Source organism: Heptranchias perlo, chromosome 1 (assembly GCF_035084215.1).
Source record: "Heptranchias perlo isolate sHepPer1 chromosome 1, sHepPer1.hap1, whole genome shotgun sequence".
In the NCBI taxonomy this organism is placed as follows: domain Eukaryota; kingdom Metazoa; phylum Chordata; class Chondrichthyes; order Hexanchiformes; family Hexanchidae; genus Heptranchias; species Heptranchias perlo.
Window position 1 is genome coordinate 129,157,928 of NC_090325.1, and position 7,119 is coordinate 129,165,046.

General features: G+C 41.0%; 1 non-coding gene across 1 annotated transcript; it reads left to right on the plus strand.

The window, feature by feature from the left end:
- The first annotated feature begins 6,660 nt into the window (after positions 1 to 6,660).
- LOC137331349 (U6 spliceosomal RNA) lies at positions 6,661 to 6,765 on the plus strand. The gene has a single exon (XR_010965432.1). It is a non-coding gene; the product is annotated as a U6 spliceosomal RNA (small nuclear RNA).
- Positions 6,766 to 7,119: the final 354 nt, after the last annotated feature.

Genomic DNA, 7,119 nt, shown 5'->3' on the forward strand with positions numbered 1-7,119 from the left:
CCAAACAGTCGTCAAGATGTAGCTCGCCGCACTTCGGCCTCAGGAACGTCAGTCTACTGGGACACCGGCAGAGACCCACAGGTAGGTGCTCGGAGGGTTGGGGAGGGGAGGCACAATGCTGAGGCAGGGCAAGGCAAGGCTGGGAATGGGCCGCGATATTTTTGTGGACCCAAAAATTCAATAAAAAACATTTTCTGGCTGTTTCTTGATCGGAACGCCAGTGCACATGGGAGGAGCATTCACTTTGCAAGCTCTGCCCATCTGTCCCTTAAAATTACAATCAGGGTCATAACTCCATCATTAGGACCCTGATTTACATGGGAAAGAGGCCCACTGCTTGTTTCAGGACAGTCCTTCGTCGTCCAGAGATAGGCCCCTCTGAAAGTTACACCAGGCCGATCGTCGGAGTTAAAGTGGTGGTAAGTCTGCCGACCCCATTTTTAGGTCCTTAATGCCCTATTAACGACAATTTTCCCAAGTGAAAATCAGTCTAAGTTTCTCTACATCCATTCTATTGAACCCCTTTGTAAATGTAAAAACCTCCATCTGGTCTTTTTTTTAGACTTAGAAATGAACCCTAGTACTTTGTTTACACTTTTTATGGATTAATCAACTTGTGCTGCTACTTTTAGTGATTTATGTATCTGTATTCCCAGATCTCTTTGCTCTTCTACCCCATTTAGTTTCTTACCTTCCAAGGAATAGGTGGCCTCCTTATTCCTCCTACCAAAATGAACCACCTCACACTTTGCTATATTGAATTTCATTTACCATTTATCTGCCCACTCTGCAAGCCTGTTTATGTCTTCCTGCATTTTGGTGCAGTCCTCTACCTTATTAGCTATACCCCTGAATTTGGTATTATTTGCAAATTTCGACACCATACCTCCAATTTCTACATCCAAATCATTTATGCATGTGGTAAACTACAGTGGTCCCAGCACGGATCCCAGGACTCACCGCACCAGTGTGGCATTTCCATTTTGCTCACCAACCATTCTTGTGACCTCCCTGAATGAGAATCATTCCGCATTCAGTTAATGCGGAATGATGGGCAGATCTGGGCTGTGGACTCACAGCCATCAGGAGCTATTTGAGATTGTTCCAATCTCAGTTCAAGTAACACTCTTACAGTTAACGTTTACCTTGTTTATAACTGAGTCCTTGATCAATTAACTCAGGCTCATTCTAAGATGGTTCACTGAACTGCCTCATTTATATCGTCAGGCCACTCTGAACCAGGAGACATAAAGAAACCGGCTATGCATTTTCACATGGCTCCTCCCTTCTCAATGCTAGTTCACCGTGCATTAAATCAGTTTTCCCTTACATCCTGGTTCAGTACCTTCTAAATAAATCACACAAAAATTTACAAATCTAAGCCAAATCATGCAGATAGATTTGTTTTGAATAAACATTACATTTATTTTAAAATGTTACCGTACACTAGCAGAGGTAATAGAACCGCCCGGGTGGGTGAATCAATGGGACCAGTGAGGACTCTGGCATTATTTTGTTTGCATTGCTTTTCACAATGATGAGCTTTGTCAGTGATCAGCCTCTTGTGCTGCTCAATGTGTTCACACTATCTCCTTCCCTCTGTCTCCAGAGATCAAAATGGTGATGGAAGAAGAGTTCTTCCCATTTTAAAAATATTTATGTAAATGACAAAGACGCTTTGTTAGGTTTTATTGACATACAATTTCTATCACTGTATATTCTTGCCAATCATTATGTTCCTATTGAGCTTGGTTAGAAATGCTTGCTGCTTTAATCAGTCACTAGCGTCTTAGTGCTTTATCCAGGGATGTGCAGGTGTCATCTATTTTACTGCAACTGATGTAGTCATGTGCCAACAAGTGTGCAGCTCATATTCATATAAAGATGCACAGAAGGAAGGCACTTACTTGAGAATTACCAGTGTGTTTGATTCTTTAGAATTAACACTAGAGGTCACTCTTGTAACCTGAGAGGCAAATCTCTCCTCTCAAACGTGCTCAGATGTACTTTTGAAACAGTGCTGACTTCAGAGGGTCCCTCTTTATTATCCAAAAGCACAGAGACAAGTACGGGCAGAAATCAGAGGTGGCATCAGCTGTAGTACCAGGCACAAATATTGTTACTCTCAACCCAAAGCTTAGGCGTTCCAGATGGGACTGTCTATAATTAATTGCCAGTCAGTCATCACAGCCAAAAAAAGACCTTCAAATGAGTCATCACGTGTAGCTTCTGTAGTTAATTTTGCTGATGATAATTTCAAGAGGATTCCTGAAGGAATTATTTGAAAACATGAAAACATTTCAACAGCATGACTAATAGTTTACCTTCCTACTAAATTCAGAACACAACTGAGGGGATGCAAATCAAAATTTCACATATTCTTTTTTTTTTGTCTGGGTGCCGTTTAATGTGGTTTACTTTCTAAACATTGACATATGGTAATGCAATCTTACTCCCAGAGTCTACGAGATGAAATATAAGATTTTACATAGCACAGAATATTAATCATCTGAGTTAAAGAAGTGGACATATAAGATGAAAATTATTTAGTAAAAGCCCTATTATACATTGCATTACAATTATTTTTGTGGATCTCATTAGTTCCTACAAAAGTCATGGCTTAAATCCACAGTGGAAAGTTTAATGAATTCATTGCAGTGACTTTTTAATTCTGTGTTGCTTGAAGTCCAAGCTATCAATCATTATGTCCTTGTACTGCAAGTCAAAGATCAGAGCTGCCTTCACATTTTTTTTTAAAAAGCACGAAACAATCCATGTATAGGCCCCATTTTCAATTCTTTTAACGGGCGTCCGTGACTATTGTGGAATTTTGTTTTGGAGAAAATACTTCAGACAACCTTTTCAGATTTTTGAGTACTTTGTTTTGAAGCTTAACATGATGAATACTTTTTAAAGTAAAGGCATATTTACACTGGAAAGGTCTAACGGAAGGGTTGCAGGTAATATCCTTTCATACAAGTCAAATCATTGAGGATAGGGAATGTGATCAGAGCCCTTTAATTTACAATTTAAGGGCCCTCCATAATCCCTGGCACTATGCTTAGTTCATTCAGTCATATTGTGGTTATGCTACTGCCTGTGACTGATGACTATGTGATAATAATTCAAAACGCATCTTTAGAAGTTTAGAGCTCACTTAATAAATGTTCAAGAAATGAAAATCCTGGTAACATTTGAGGGAAAAACTCTGAAAATGTGAGCAATTTGTCTGGTAATTTCTTTTTAAACATAAAGACAAATGTTCTGTAATAAATCAATAAATTGTGCCAAAAATGTTCTCTAAAACAGGAATCCATTTTCAATTAATCTGAATAAGCAACATCTCTTATTAAAGGTCTACAAAAAACACAGACGACGACCGTTTCTCACTGTGTGGAAGGAGAAGATCCATCTTTTGAAGCATTTTGAAATACACAAATGCTTATGATTCCCTCTTTGGCACCTGTAGTTGTTCACAGTGCTGGGACCTTACAGAGATCTGTTTACTCCAGGTCAACAGGTTTTAACTGCAAGTAGATGGATTAATTTTCTATTAACAAAATTCCATTCAGACATATTAAGTACACAAAGGAGAGTTTTATAATGACAAGAGAAATTGCAAAACATACTCACACTGTAGCATCAGTGCCAAGAAATAAAGTAGTTTAAAAATTAAGAAACAATGAAGAATGAAAAAATTGCACTGAATGTTCTTAATGTTGGCCAGTAAGGAGCACGGTTACGGTGACCTGACAGATTGAAGAGGAAGTATCCTTTTGATGACCGATCGGAGACTTTTAAACTCTTCAAACTGAAAATTTTCCAAAGTCTCCATTTAACAAGATACTTGACATGTTTCCAGTAAAGTTCTCCCTGGTGTTTGTCATTTATTTAGTCAAAGAAGGTGCCTGAAATGAGTTATAAGGGAATGGCTTCCATTTTTCACAAGTCTGAATATTTAAGTTTAACAACAGAAATCGCAGGAATATAATGTAAAATGTTGGTATCTAGCATGCAGTATGATTTAGGTTTGATTGAATGCGATCGGGAATTTGAAAACATTTCAGTGGGATACTTTTAACAGCTCTGTTTTAATAGCTCTGTAGCCCTACCATATACAGTTGAGAAATGGTGGTGGAAAATCAGACAGCTAACAGAAGAAGTAGGCTCCATGAACATACTCATCCTCAACCATAGTGGAGCTGATGTTGAGGGCAAGGGACAAGAATGAAGTGTTTGCAAGTACGAAAAGTGCTGAGTGGGTGATCCTACTTAGCCTCCTCTTGAGGTCCTCACCATTATAGATACTACCGGGGTGAAATTGAAATTCGAAGGCGGGTGCCAAACTAATGGTAGCAGATCTGCTACCACCAGTTTCAGGTCCCCACCAAAGTTGAGTTTCAACCCCCAAGTGCCCAACCACTATGCTTCACTCCCCATGAAGAAGCCGCTGAATGCGTTGGATACAGCAAAGGCTATGTGACCTCATAACACCCCGGCTATAGTGCGGAAGATCCGTGCACCAGAGCTAGCTGCTGTGACACTTGGCATCTGGCCGAGAGTGTGGAAGATTGCCCAGTATGTCCTATTAATAAAACAGGATAAATCTAATCTGGCCAATTATCGCCCTATTAACCTCCTCTCAGTCATCAGTAAAGTGATGGAAGCAGTCACTTCCCTTAATAAAGCCACCATGAAACACCTATTCATGAATAACCTGCTCACTGATGCATAGTCTGTGTTCTGCCAGAACCACTCGACTCCAGATCTTATCACAGGCTGAATTCAGACATGGATGCAAGAGTTGAGTGCCAGAGGAGCAGCGATAGTAGCTGCACTCGACACCAAGGCAGCATTCGACCGAGTATGACACCAAAGAGCCCCAGCAAAACTGTGACCAATAGGGGTCAAAGGGAAAACCCACCAGTGGCTGGAGTCACACCTGACACAAAGAAAAATGGTTGTGGTTGTTGGAGGCCAATCCTCGCAGCCCCAGAGCATCACTGCAGGAGTTCTCAGAGAAGTGTGTCCTTGTCCCAACCATCTTCAGCTACTTCATTAATGACAGTCTCTCCATTATATTGTCAGGATTGGGGCTGATGATTCCAGTGTTCAGCTCCATTCACAACATCTCCGATAATGGAGCAGCCCATGCCAGCCTACAGTACGACCTGGGGAACATCCAGGCTTCGACTAATAGGTGACAGATAACATTCATGCCACGTAAGTGCTAGGAAATGATTATCTTGAACAAGGGAAAGCTCAGCCATTTCCCCATGTCCTTCAACAGCACCATAGGAACATAAGAAGATAGGAGCAGAAGTAGGCCATTCAGCCCCTCGAGCCTGTTCCGCCATTCAATTGGATCATGGCTGATCTGTACCTCAACTTTATTTATCCGCTTTTGTTCCATTTCTCTTGATAACCTTACCTAACAAAAAGCTATCAATCTCATTCTTGAAAATTTCAGTTGACCCAGCATCCACAGCCTTTTGGGGGAGAGAGTTCCAGATTTCCATTATCCTTTGTGCAAAAATGTGCTTCCTGATTTCACTTCTGAATGGCCTAGCTCTAATTTTAAGATAGTGCCCCCTTGTTCTGGATTCCCCCACCAGAGGAAATAGTTTCTCTGTATCTAACCCATTGAATTCCTTTATCATTTTAAACACCTTGATTAGATCACGTCTCAACCTCCTAAACTCAAGGGAATACAAACAACCATTTTGCCTCCTGCCCACATAATTTAACCCTTTAAGCTCTGGTATCATTCTGGTGAATCTATGCTGTAACCCCTCCAAGGCCAGTATATCCTTTCTGTAGTGCGATGCCCAAAACTGAACGCCGTACTCCAGATTGGGTCTGAACAAGTGAAGCATCACTTCATCACTTTTGTATTTCAACACCACCACCATCGGCAACTCCACCACCATCAACATCTTGTTGGATCACCACTGATGAGAAGCTTAACTGGTTCAGGCAAAACAACACGGGGCAGAGGCTAGGTACTCCTCCTGATCTCTCCAGTTCTATCCACCATCTGCAAAGCTCAAGAAAGGAGTGTGATGGAATACTCATCACTCACCTGGAAGAGTGCAGCTGCAACAGTATTCAAGAAACTTGACACCATCCAGAACAAAATAGTTCACTGGTTGGTGGCTCCGCCATTGGACTTAATATCTACTCCCTCCACCACTGGGGAACTGTAGTTGTAGTTTGTACATTCTATAGAATGCAGAGCAGCAACTCATCAAGGTTAGTTGGGCACCACCTCTCTCCCCATACCTTTTATCACGAGCAGGACTAAAGCAACAATGTCATGGGAACAGCATCACCTCTAAGTTCGCCTCCAAGTCACACATCATCCTGATTTGGACATATATCACTGATCCTTCATTGTCGTTGTGTCAATATTCTAAAATTCCTTACCTAACACCATTGTGAGAACAAAATCACCACAATGACTGCAGAATCTCAGGGAGAAGGCTCACCATCGGGCAACTAGGGATGGACAATAAATGTGTCCTTTCTAGCGTCACCCACATCCCAAGAGCAAGTTAAGAAAACTCATTCCACGGGCCTCGTTAGATTTACATAAAGTTTTGATTTTACAAGTTTAAATTCTCAGGCAGAATGAAGATGCCATCTTGGATATCTTTTTATGTAATCTTTTAAATCCACACATATATTAAAGCTGGAATGATACAGGCAATAGCATGGCCCCTACACAAGGATGACATGCAACTTTATCAAACATTGACATTTTTTCTGTCTTTTGGATGTGACATTAAAACAAGGTTCCATCTGCCTGTTCAAGTGGACGTCAAAAATTTCATGGCACAATTCGAAGAAGAGCAGGTAGTTCTCCTGATGTTTTAGCCAATGTTCCTCCCTCAATCAACACCTCCAAACATGGGCCATTCATCTCATGACTGTTTATGGGAAGTTGCTGTTGCAGAATGGTTGCCATGTTTGCCTACATAACAGTCACTGCGCTGCACAAAGTAATTGTGTAAAGCATTTTGTGACATTTTGATGTGAAAGGCGCTATGTAAATGCAAGTATGGTTGTTGTTGTAAACTAGTCAATGTCCCATGACATTGCACATGGGGAGCTAAAGCC